This window comes from Phodopus roborovskii, unplaced genomic scaffold, assembly GCF_943737965.1.
Source record: "Phodopus roborovskii unplaced genomic scaffold, PHOROB, whole genome shotgun sequence".
Lineage (NCBI taxonomy): Eukaryota > Metazoa > Chordata > Mammalia > Rodentia > Cricetidae > Phodopus > Phodopus roborovskii.
Genome location: NW_026125295.1, coordinates 12,379,517 through 12,392,241, shown reverse-complemented (window position 1 = coordinate 12,392,241; position 12,725 = coordinate 12,379,517). Strand labels below are relative to the sequence as shown.

General features: G+C 44.1%; 1 protein-coding gene across 2 annotated transcripts in view; it reads left to right on the top strand.

Moving 5' to 3' along the window:
- The first annotated feature begins 763 nt into the window (after nucleotides 1-763).
- Nucleotides 764-12,725, top strand: part of Scap (SREBF chaperone) — a 59,246-nt gene continuing 47,284 nt past the window's right edge. Inside the window, exon 1 of one of the 2 annotated variants that reach the window (XM_051203476.1) lies at nucleotides 764-879. The gene's annotated coding sequence lies outside the window, so the exon portion shown is untranslated. Of the gene's footprint in view, nucleotides 880-1,248; nucleotides 1,270-12,725 lie in introns of those variants that run through there. The other variant, XM_051203482.1, reaches the window with a different exon arrangement.

Below are 12,725 nucleotides of genomic sequence, written 5' to 3'. Positions count from 1 at the left end.
TGCCTCATCTCCTCTTTCTTCCGTGAGACTCGCCTCTATTTTCAAGGACAAATGAGAGAGCGCTTGCAGAATTCAGCCCTTCACCAAGACAATCACTCAGCATAACTGTTGCGGTTAGATTACCTGTTACACGTGCAGGTCGACTGACGGCAAGTCAGCAGGTGGAAGAGACTAAACACCCATAATCCTCCCCCCTAGGAATAAGCAGTATCACCTTCCACACTGCCCCATACATTGCATTTTTAACAAAAATGGAATCAGACTCCGGCTTGTTTTTGAGTCTTCTTTCTTTGTAAGTGCTCATTAAACATCCTTGGTGTGGGAGGCTCCTGTACTTAGTTCAACTACATGCATCTACCGCTTAACTCAGTTGCTTCTAATTCCCTGTGTTTTCTTGTTGATGATGCTGAGGATCAAACCCAGGGCCCCAAGGGTCTGAGGCAATTGCTCTACTATTGAGCCACACGCCCAGCCCCGCTTCGAATCCTCTGGTATTATAAAGCATAGAACGTGAGCCTCTCGTGCGTGTTCTTGGTGACTTTCCGGGAGTGTGCTGTCAAAATTCCTAAGGGATACTCTCGCCATCCTTTGCCATTTTCAGGCCCCCGCGGGGGTGTGGCAGGGGACCGCCAGGGGGCGAACCCGAGCCGCTGGCACAGTCAGATTGCGCATGCGCACGCCGCTGGGAGCACGTGTGGAGGGCGGCGGAGCGGGAGGGGAAAGGTAGGAGTTGAGAGGTGAAGGGGCGGGGAGCTGCGCGGGCGCCGGGCGACCGAGGGGGAGACGGCGGGCTCCAGACACCGGACCGCGGGCCAGGGGCGCGCAGGCCGCGCTCCGCCGCTCTGCCGCCGCTGCCCGGGAGCTGCCTCGCCGCCACAGGTACCCTCAGCGCGCGTCTCCACGGCGCGGCAGGGCCCCGGCTCCGGCCTCGCGCCGCTCGCGCCCGGGAGTTCCGGGATGGGGGCGAGCCGGGGCAGGGACGCGCGGGCGTGGGCGCTGTCCAGCAGCCCGAGGGCGGCTCCGGAGACCGCAGCCCGGCGCGGGGGCCGGACGGCCCGGGTGGCGCCGGGTCTCAGGAGCCCGCTGTGGGGGTTAACCGTCCCGGGTTTCCAGAGTGCGGGCTATAGACCCTGTGACTCAGTCCTGCCTCTTTCCGAAGATCCCATAGCGAGGCAGCATGTAGACTCTGCTGGGCGTGCTCGGTTTCTGGTTTTCTGTATTGCTTAAACCTAAACTTTGCTCGCTTATGTTGCTAGTGTTTACTTCCAGGTGGGTTTGTTGCTTCACGGCTATAATGCGATAGCGCTAGCTGCAGGGAGCCTTGCGTCCACACTGCATCGCAGAAAGTTGTGCAGATGGAGACGATGAAGAGGGCAATGAGCCCCTGGCCCCGGGGCGGGGGAGAGGCACGGGAAGGAGGGGATGGGGGGGGGCGGTTCTGGCAGGAGTCTTCCCTAGTTCTGCTCATTCACTTCATCTCTTGTGGTGACAGCTGATGATTAAACGCTCTCCGGTGATCTTGCAGTAATTTTTGTGACGGAGGAACAGCCCTTGACGATGTTACCTTTGTGTGCATTTGTGGAGTTCGCTCATGCAGTGTGCTGCCATTTCAGGGTGTTGTGCAGCAGAGTAGAGCTTTTATTATAGAGTCAGGATCAAATGTGTCTAGTTAGTGCTGAATGCATTGCAGGTGTATCCTGAATGATGCTTAATTGAAGATTGTGTCTTTTTAAGTCTGTGTTAATGTATTTCCGATCTAAAGTGTTTTATGTATATTTGCAGTGCTTCTGCCAGGCACACGGTCTTTAAAAAAAAAAAAAAAAAAAAACCAAAAAACCAATAGTATATACAAGTATAAACATTATTTCTGTACTTGTTATTTCATTATTTGAGGATGTAGAACTAGGGCATTGGTCTACCACTGAACAACACCTGTGGCTATTCATTTTGAGTCGGGCTTCATTGCCCAGGCTGACCACAAAGTTTCACCCTCCTGCCTCAGTTTCCTTAATATGTGGGATAATAGGTGTGTGTGCCACTGCTCCTGTTCGTCACTCGTTCTTTTGATCATAAGTTGAGTGGAAGAGCTGGACTTGGAACTCATTTGTTGTTGAGCACTCTCTTTTGCTACTGTGGCATAAGAAAAAGGAAAAGGACCTCTCTCAAGGCTTCCATGTGCCTTAGCTTCACTAGCTTGGGAGCCACAAATTTAGATTATTGTCCTGAGGTGGGTTGAAAACTTTATTCTTCGTTTGTGGCTAGAACATAGCCATAGAAACTGATTTGCCTGACATCATATATAAGCTGCTTAACTGTCTAGTTAGGAAAGGAACCGTGTCTTTTGTACACATGTGTCTGTTAACCTGGGTGGTAAACTTTAGGGTGTCCACATGAATTCAGGATCACTTCAGATGAATGTGTCTCAGGGAGCCCAGAAGACTCTTAGAATCACGTGCTGTTTGCTTACTCTGACTACAGGTATCCATTTGTTGGCTGTCACAAGCACTGTGTGTAGTTTGGTTTTTGTTATCTCTCCAGCTTGTATGTGGAGGATCAGGCCTTCAAACCATGTCATCCAGTCTTTGCCACATGAGCTCCTGCCCCTTGTAACTAACACCATCTTGAGTTTGCTAAAGAAACATCAGGTATCTTTTGCCACCTAAAGTGATACTTCGGGGTAATATTTATTGAGTGCTTGTTCTGTTGGGCACTGTGCTAGGAGCTGCAGGGTTAGCTTCTGAAGTCACATAATGAACAGATGGAATCACAGTGTTAGCTCTTTTTTCTTTTTCTTTTTGCTGTTTTCTTTTTCTTTTTTTCCGAGACAGGGTTTCTCTGTATTTTTTTTGGAGTCTGTCCTAGAACTAGCTTTGTATACCAGGCTGGCCTTGAACTCACGGAGATCTACCTGCTTCTGCCTCTTCTTCCCAAGTGCTGGGATTAAAGGCACCACCAATACCCGGCTAGTGTTAGCTCTTTTATGTGTGAATTTAAGGCACTTTTTTCTCAGGGAAGCCACAGGTCACTAGCCAGTTAGGGGCTGAGCTTGTATGCAAACTTGTTTGCCTGACAGCAGTCTGAGTTTTCCTGCTAATGTACCCACTGACTTCATAGTCTCCCTATTGTTCTATTGGCAAAGGGGGGTAGTGGGAGGCAGTATGAGTGGAGGGAAGCAGCCTGTGTCCCGGAGTTAAGTCTGAGATGGCAAATTTTAGTAAGACAGAGCTCTCATCTCGTCCATCTTCCCCATTCTCTTTGTTGCACTTTTCTAGTTATTTTTTTTAATTTGTAGAAAATGATACGTAACATAAAAATGACAATTTTAATGATTAAATGTAGTAGTCAGGGATATTAAATATACTCACAGTATTGTATAGTTGTCATTATTATACATTTCCAGAACTTTTATTCTACACAGACTGCTGCCCCATGAAACAATCCCTCATTTCCCTGTCTTCCAAAACTAGCAGCCTCTGTTCCATTTTCTGTTTCTGTGAACTTGCTTATGTTATTTCATCTAAGGGGAATTGTATACTTTAGATATATCTATTTTATATGCACATATATGCATATACGTGTACCATATGTTTCCCTCACAGAGGTCAGAAGTGTGTCAGATCCTCTGGAACTTGAGTTAGGGATTGTTGAGAACAACCATGTGGGTGCTGGAAACCAAAGCCTGGTTCGGTTCTCTGCAAGAAGAAGCGCTTTAACCACTGAGCCATCTCTCCAGCCCATGTACCTCTTTTGTGTCTGGTTCCTTTCACTTTGCTTTCAAGGTTCAGCCATGTATTGTTTATTATATTTCATTCCTTTTTCAGATTCAATTATATTATTTTGTATGTATATCCACATTTTTTTTTCAAGACAGGGTTTTTTGCATAGCTAGGCAACTTATAGACCAGCCTAGATTTGAACTCAAGAGATCCACCTGCCTCTGCTTCCCCAGCGCTGGGATTAAAAAACAATGAATGCTAAATATCCACATTTTAAAAGAACTCTTATCTTTCAGTGAACATTGGAGTAATTTCTATTGTTTTTTTTTTTTTAATTGGGAATGGTGATGTTAGGAACATGAGTGTACAGTTAATCATAGCCAAAAGGCTGAATATAATACCTGTATATAGATCTAACTTTGAAGTTTTGCTTTTAAAAGTTCATTGCTGCCTGGTGGTAGTGACCATTCCTTTACTCCCAGCACTGGGGAGGCAGAGACAGGCAGATCTCTGTGAGTTCGAGGCCAGCCTGGTCTACAAATTGAGTTCCAGGACAGCCAGAGCTGTTACACAGAGAAACCCTGTCTCAAATCAAAAAATAAAATAGATAGATAGATAGACAGACAGACAGAAAGACAGACAGATCTGATACTGACCTCATGTTGTCCATATAGAGTTGTACTTATGTACTCACGTCCAGCACCTTGATTCACATGCACATATTGGGCTTATGTCTCACACATACACGCACACACGCACAGAAATGTGGGTGGTGTCTGTACTTTACAGTCATGTCATGTGGAATAGAGATAGAGATAATTTTACTTTTGACTTTTGAATTCAGATGCCTAAGGAGAAGGGTAGCTGAGGAGGGGGAGAAGAATTTTGCTTAATTGTTTTGTGTAGTTGGATTTTTTACTCTGCTCCTTGGGGGCCCACCACCCAGCTCCCAAATAAACACACAGAGACTTACTCTTACTTGTGAATGCCCGGCCTTAGCTTGGCTTGTTTCTAGCCAGCTTTTCTTGTTATCCTGTCCACCCTTTGCTTGTGGGATCTTACTTTTCTCTATTCTGTCTGCCTTTCTTCTCTTCTTACTCTGTGGCCGGTTGTGTGACTGACTTCTGGTGAGCTCCTCTCCTTTCCTTGCTCCTCCTTCCCATTCTTCCTAACCACTTCCTGCCGGCTAATTGCTGACTCAGCCTCCTGACCCCAGGTTAATTTTATTCAATCAAATATAACATAGCTTTGTATTGCTAACAAAAGCAGCAGAAACAAATGTAACACACAATTAAATAATATTCAATTAAAATAATATTCAGTATTTTGGCTAGCACCTTCCGTATGATATAAAACAAAAGTGATTTTGGGAAAAGGTTCAAGTCTTTGTTCCATTTACCTGCTGAGTATGACATGCATTTTTTGTTTCATTTTTGTTTTTTTGAGACAGGGCCTCACTTTTTCTGTTGTGGAACTCACTATGGACAAGGCTGGCCTTGAACTCACAGAGATCTGCCTGCCTCTGCTTCCTGAGTGCTGTGATTAAAGATGTGCTCCACCAGGCCAGGCAGCTGTGCATTTTTCATATGTAGCTTTTATGTGTGTGTTGAGGAAACTTCTTTCTGTTCCTAGTTAGTTTTTAATCAAGAGAGTATTGATTTTTGACACTTTTTATACTAGTTGAGATGATCATTATGATTTTTATTTGCTTATTCTTTGGTGACTTCACACATACATTCAATGATTTTAGACCATTTCTACCCTCTCCCCCCCCCCCACAACTTCTAGACTTCTTTCCATGTCATCCTTCCAACTTCATGTTCTCCTCTTATTTATTTATTTATTTATTTATTGTTTTGTTTTGTTTTGTTTTTCGAGACAGGGTTTCTCTGTGTGGTTTTGGAGCCTGTCCTGGAACTCACTCTGTAGACCAGGCTGGCCTCGAACTCACAGAGATCCACCTGCCTCTGCCTCCCCAGTGCTAGGATTAAAGGTCTGCACCACTAGCACCCAGCCTCCTCTTTTTTATGTAACCGACTAAGTCAGGGTAGCTATGCCTCTATGCTGTGTGTAGGGCCATCCACTGGAGCTTGGGCAACTGACCATGCACCACACCCCTAACAAAAACTGACTCTTACCTGAGCAGCCATTAACTGTCAGTAGCTCCCCAGCTAGTGGGGGCCTCACAAGGCCCTTTCCTCTTCATGCTGGAATGCTGACTGGCTTGATCTTGTACAGGTCTTATGCAGTCTGCTATAGCTGCTATGAGTTGATAAGCGCAATGGTCATGTGTTTCCAGATGACACTGTTTTCTTCAACCCCTGGCTCTTAGTCTTTCCAGTCATTCTTCTTTGATGTTTGCTGAGTATTGGAATGGAGTGTTGTAGAGATGTCCCGTCAGTCAGGACATAGCACTTCACAATCACAAATATTTGTACTTAGTTTTTTGTTTGTTTTTGAGACAGGGTTTCACTGTGTAGCCCTGGCTGACCTGGAACTTGCTCTGTAGACTATTCATTATCATTTTCTCCTTAATCTTATTTTCTGTTGTTTTGAGACAGAGTCACAGAGTCCAGGATAGTCTTGAACTTGCTGTATAATTGAGGGTGATCTTGAACTTCTGATCTGCCTGCCTTTACCTCCCAAGCACTGACATCACAGTTGCTTGTTGACACATGTGATTTATGTGATGGTGCTGGGTTTTTAATTCAGGGTTCCATTCATACTAGGCAAGCACTCTTCTGAGCTGTATCACCAGCTCTCTTTGTTAATGTGGTATATTACATTAATTATATTTTGTTTGTTGAACCAACCTTATATTCTGGGGATAAATCCTAGTTGAGTATTGGAGACAAGTATTATTTGTTTTTGTTTTTTGAGACAGGGTTTCTCTGTGTAGCTTTGGAGCCTGTCCTAGACTCACTCTGTAGACTGGGCTGGCATTAAACTCAGAGAACCACCTGCCTCTGCTTCCCAAGTGCTGGGATTAAAGGTGTGTGCCACCACTGCTTGACTGAGACAAATTTTAATTTTTATTATTTGATTTATGTGTAAGTGGCCTTGTGTGTGGTCTATGTATGCATTCTTTTGCTGTGAGTGTGGAGGCCTTAGGTTGATGTCAGGTATTTTTCCCATTCTTTTATCTTCTTACTATTTTATAAAGATTTATTGGGCTGGAAAGATGGATCAGTTGTTAAGATCATTTGTTCTCGCAAAGGACCCAGGTTCAATTCCTAGCAGTCACATAGTGGCTCATACCATCTAGAACTCCAGTTCCAGGGGATCCAATGTGGTTTTCTGACCTCTGAGGGCACCAGGCATGCTTGTGACACACAGACATACATTTTATGTGTTTGTGCCTAGTGTGTGTATTTCTGAAGTCCCATTAGAGTTATTAATATTACTTATAAACAAATGCGGTGGTGGCCCACACTTTTAATCCTAGCACTTGGGAGGAACAGACAGGCAGATCTCCAAGTTGGAGGCCAACCTGATCTATAGAGTTCCAGGGTGGTCAGGGGTACTCAGAGAAACTCTGTCTCGAAAAAAAATTAATAACAAAAGCCAAATTCACAGGTGAAAAGTGGTTAAAAGTGCTTGCTGCTCTATCCTGAGAACCAGAACTTGAAGTTCAACTCTGTTTTGTAACAGAGAGCTTACAAACATCTGGGCCTGCAGCAGCTCCAAGGGATCCAATGTCCTCTTCTGGCCTCTGCAGGCGCCACTACCCACCCACATGCTCATGTCCTCATATAGACATCCATGACACACTGTTGTACATACAAACAATAAAAGTAAAAGTAAATCTTAAAAAAAATTACAAGCCAGGTAACTTTTATGTATTGGGGAAATGGAGACTAGAAAATAACTAGAAAATTATAAATACATTTGCATTTGAGAAATGTCTTCATAGTTAGCCCACCAACACACCACTCTTTGCCTCCTAGTGAATAGAAGGGGTTGGAGGTACAGCCAGTGGCCATATCTTAACTGGTGAGCTGTAATTCCAGCCTTGGGAGACCAAGACAAGAGTAGGATGAGTAGCCATGTTGGGTTTGATTAAAGGGACATTGAGTCAATGAATAAGGTGGAAAATTGATTGAGGATGATTGGCAATCCACACACATACAAAAAAACATGTAATACACATGAATACCACACATGTGAAAAATGGAAAAAGAAAACACACACACACACACAGAAGGAATTTTGGAGCCTGGTTTGGGCTTAGCTGTTAATAGGATGGGAAACATAGGGGCAGATGGGCAAGAAAGAGTTTCAGGGATGCAAGTCTCCTCTGATAAGATGGCATTGGAAGGGGCTACTGTCCTCTGCAGCTGTTGTGTTGAGGGCTCCCAGACTCTGGCCCCTCGAAAAAAGGAGCCCTGGTGAACCTCCTCTTCTGTCACTGTCCCTTCAGAGGCAGCTCTTTGTATTCATTGTGGTTGGAGGGGAGCCATCTTCCATGTAGCATTTATAGTAAGAGTCTTGATGTGGCCGTGATTGAGCAAAGACTCATCTATTACTTCTATTTTGGAGATTAGGTTATATAAATTGTCTAGGTCTTGGTGGCTGTCATCAGAACACATTACCAGCAGGAATCGGGCAAGAGTGTGACCTGCTTGTCATACTATCTAGCTAGTGTGACCTGATTGTGCTGGTGTGTGGCAGGCAGCAGGAGTGCAGGTCCTGGCCTCGCTTCTGCCGGTACTGATGGGGCTGAGAGCACTTTCCTGGGCCAAGGGTTTTATCTATTGTAATGAGGCCCCTAAGGGCTGGGCTGAGTGATTCTTTCATCTTTAAAAATAGAGTCTTTATCCCTGGTGTATCACCCTCCCTGTGGAGGGGGGGGGAATGGGATGGGAGGGTGGTGGTGGGGGCATGGGAGGGAGGGAGGGAGGGGGAACTGGGATCAATATGTAAAATAAGAAAAAAAAAAATAGATTCTTTAAGCCACGGTGGTGGCATACTCCTTTGATTCCAGCACTCAGAGGCAGGTGGATGTCTGTGAGTTCTAGGGATAGCCATGGCTGTTACACAGAGAAACCCTATCTTGAAAAACCAAAAAACAGCAACAACAACAAAAACCCCAAACCACCAACTAAACAAAATAGATTCTTTGGGAGATGGAAAGATGTTTCAGTGCTTAAGAGTACTTGTTGCTCTTGTAGAAGACCCAAGCTTGGTTCTGAGCATCCACATCAGGCATCAGGCAATTTACAACTGCCTTTAAGTCCATTTCAGGGTATTGGACACCCAGCTCCTCCTTTGCCTCTTGGACACCGGAATACACATGTCCTCATGCATGTATTCAGTTACACATACACATTTAAGTAAACATTTAAAAAATGAAATCAGAATATTCTTTCCTCATATTAGCAGTGATGAATCAGTTCAGTCTTTTTACTAGTAATTCCTGGCTAGGTCACAAAGGGATGAAATTAGACCCTTTATTTGTTGATACTTGAGTGTGAAGATCATGTATGTGGCTGTGACAACCATCACAGTGAGTACAGTCAGTTCTTCCTAGAGGAGGTGTTGCTGTGCCATCCCGATGACTCTACGGTGTATCAGAAATCATCCTCTTTAGTGCTTGAGCGTCAGGGTCTCTGAAATCCACTTTCTGTTTTTAGTTCAGTTAGCTTGGTCTGTTGAAAATTCCTCCAGTTTATTTGGCTAATTTTGATTCTTACAGAAATTAAGTTTCCTGCCCTGAACATTATTACTTTGCAAAACAACTTAAATGAAAAGCCAACGTTTGTACTGATGGAGTAGTTTGGCTCAGCAGACTGAGCTGCAGTGACTTTGCACAGGTCCACATGAGGCACCAGGTGCACCCAGAGAACGCAAAGTAACTCAGCCATGACCTCCTTCCTCCCTTGAGGGAGTGCAGTCAGTACAGCCTGCTGAGAGTGTCCGTGTGAACTGAGGGCTGGAAGTGCAGCCAGAGAAGCCAGAAGGAGGCTGCTGCGTCCACAGCCCATTGTTTTTGAATTGTTCCTTCATTGTTTTTGAATTTTAGCTTTTTTTTTTAAAGATTTATTCATTTTTATGTGCTTTGGAGTTTTGCCTGCATATATACCTGTGTGAGGGTGTCTAGAACTGGAGTTACAGATAGTTGTGAGCTGCCATGTGTGGGTGTTGGGAGTCGAACCTGGGTCTTCTGGAAGAGCAAACATTACTCTTAACTGCTGAGCCATCTCTCCAGCTCTGAATTTTAGCTTTTAAAATGCAGAAATTTAAACTGGACAGTGGTGGTGCACACCTTTAATCCCAGCATTTGGGAGGCAGAGGCAAGAAGATCTTTGTGAGTTTGAGGCCATCCTGGTCTACAGAGTGAGTTCCAGGACAGCCAGGACTGTTACACAGAGAAACTCTGTCTGGAAAAACAAAAACAAAAACAAAAACAAAACAAAATTTATTTACAAAGCACAAAATTCAAAAGTTACAGCAGCATGCACAGGAAAGTGTCCCTTCTATTCTGCTCTTGTTACAGATCATCTCCCTAGAGACAGCATGCTTTTTATGTGTCCATTTAGGGGTATTTTATGCATATACAGTCAAATACAGAGAACACTTTTTTTGTTTGTTTGTTTTGGAGACAGGGTCTCTTTATGTAGCCCTCCTTGGCCTGGAATTCACTGTGTAGTCCAGGCTGGCCTCAAACTCACAGAGCTCCCCTTCCTTACTTTCTAAGTGTTGGAACTAAAGGCATGCACCACCATGGCCTGGCTTGCTTTGGTCTTTAAGTTGTGTTCTGGGGATCAAACTCAGGTCATCAGGCTTCTGCATCACGTGCCTTTACCCACTGAGCCATCTTGCTGGCACTGTCTTGTAATTTTATCCTTAAATTTATATTTAAGATTATCTTAGGCATTTTACATATTTCTACCATTATATCTGTTTTGCAGTCAGGGTTTATTTTAGTGTGAAATATAGTTTGAACTTAATTTTTTTCCAGATGTGTAACTATTTGTGGAATACCTGTTGTTGAATGAGTCATTTTTCTCTCAATTGGTTAAAATTTCTCATGTTTTTTTTTTTGTCTTTAAATATTTGAAGGCTTTCCTTTTTTTCTTTTTTAAATTTTATTTTCTGTGCACTGGTATTTTATCTGCATTCATATGTTTGTGAGGATCCTCTCAAACTGTAGTTACAGATAGTTGTGAGCTGCCATGTGGTAATGGGAATTGAACCCGAGTCCTCTGGAAGAGCAGCCAGTGTTCTTAACCACTGAGCCATCTCTCCAGCCCTCCTTATCTTGTTCTATATGTGGTATTCTTTGCCATAGGTACTGTTGATGGAGTTTTATTCTGTTAACAGTAATCTTAAGTATTCATGAGTTAGTACCCACTTTTAACTACTTTATGTTTTGATATTTGGTAAATGTAGTTGCAAATACATACAGACAAAGCACTCATATAAAATTGAGTGAGTCCAGCAGGGGAATGGTGGGGCACACCTTTGATCCCAGCACTGGGGAGGCAGAGCCAGGTGGATCTCAGTGAGTTTGAGGCCAGTCTATTCTACAGAGAGAGTTCCAAGAGAGCTAGGTCTACGCAGAGAAACCCTGTCTTAAAAAAAAAAAAATGAGTGACTCATAAAAAAAAAAATGTTTAAAAAATAAAGTCATATGTTTTTCTTGTTTTTTGTTTTTCAAGACAGGGTTTCTCTGTATACTACTCTTGCCTATCCTGGAGCTCTCTTGGTAGACCAGGCTGGCCTTGAAAATCAGCGGTCCTCCTGCCTCTGCCTCCTGTGGGTGTTCACCACCACTGCCCAGCTAAGTCCTGTATGATTTTATTGGGACTGTGCTGTATTTTTTGATTAATTATTCCTTTTGAGATAATGTTTTACTATGCAGTGCTGGCTGGCCTGGAACTCTGTGTAGACCAGGCTGACCTCCATCCAGCTCATCGGTCTGCTGAACTGGGACTAAAGCTGTGCACCACCACGCCCAATATGCGATATTCTTGTTATACCCATTGTTACTGAGAACAGGCCATGACTTTTCTCTTTGTTCAAGTTGTTTGTATTCTTTAGAGTTTGAAAGAACTTTGTTTCTCAGGTCTTTTTGTTTTGCTTTTTTAGTGTTTTTGAATGATATACATCTGCTTATTCATGATAGACATGAAGGCATTGATTTCTTTTTAAAATGTGCCAATTTTTCTTGTGTGGCTGCACTCACATGTGTAGGTCAAAGGACCATTTATCTCTTTCTGCCTGGTGAGTCCTGGATGCCAACTCAGGTCATCAGGCTTGGTGGCAAGCTTCCTTACCTGCTGAGACATCTTGCCAGCCCTGGCATGGGTTTCCTACATGTTTGTTTTCACTGACTTTTGTGATTCTTTTTTCATCTGTAAAAGATTTTCAGTTGATTTTTATTGGATTTTCTAGAGATAAAATAATATCTGCAAAAGTTAATGTCACCTTTCTTTTTCATACATATTTAAGTATGGGTTAAGTTTGTCAAATTGATTAGAGTGAGACAGGCACCTAGATTAGTGAATCACCTGTTTGTGTGTGTGAGGCTTATTTCCAGAGAGGATTAACTTGGGGCCACCCTGTTTAGGCAGCTCCATGGAATAGACAAGGCCCACACTGAATAAAAGGAGGAAAAGGAGAAACACTGCTGTTGTGCTACTGCAGACGTTTCCTCCCCCTCCCCCTTTCCCTCTCCTCTTCCCTTCCTCCTTCTCCCCCTCCCTCCTTCCCTCTCTCCCTCCCTTCCTTCCTCTCTCCCCCTCCCCCTCCCTCTCTTTCTCTCCTCTCCCTTTCCCTTCCTCCCTCTCTCTCTCCCTCCCTCTCTCCCTCCCTCTCTCCCCCTCCCTCCCTCTCTCTCCCTCTCCCTTTCCCTTCCTCCCTCTCTCTCTCTCCCTCCCTCTCTTCCTTCCCCTCTCCTTCTCCCCCCCTTTCTCTCTCTCTGTCTCCCTCCCTCTGCTTCCTGGTCATTATGATGAAGCTACATTGTTCCACCATTCCTTCTCTGCTATACCAGACTAAAACCCC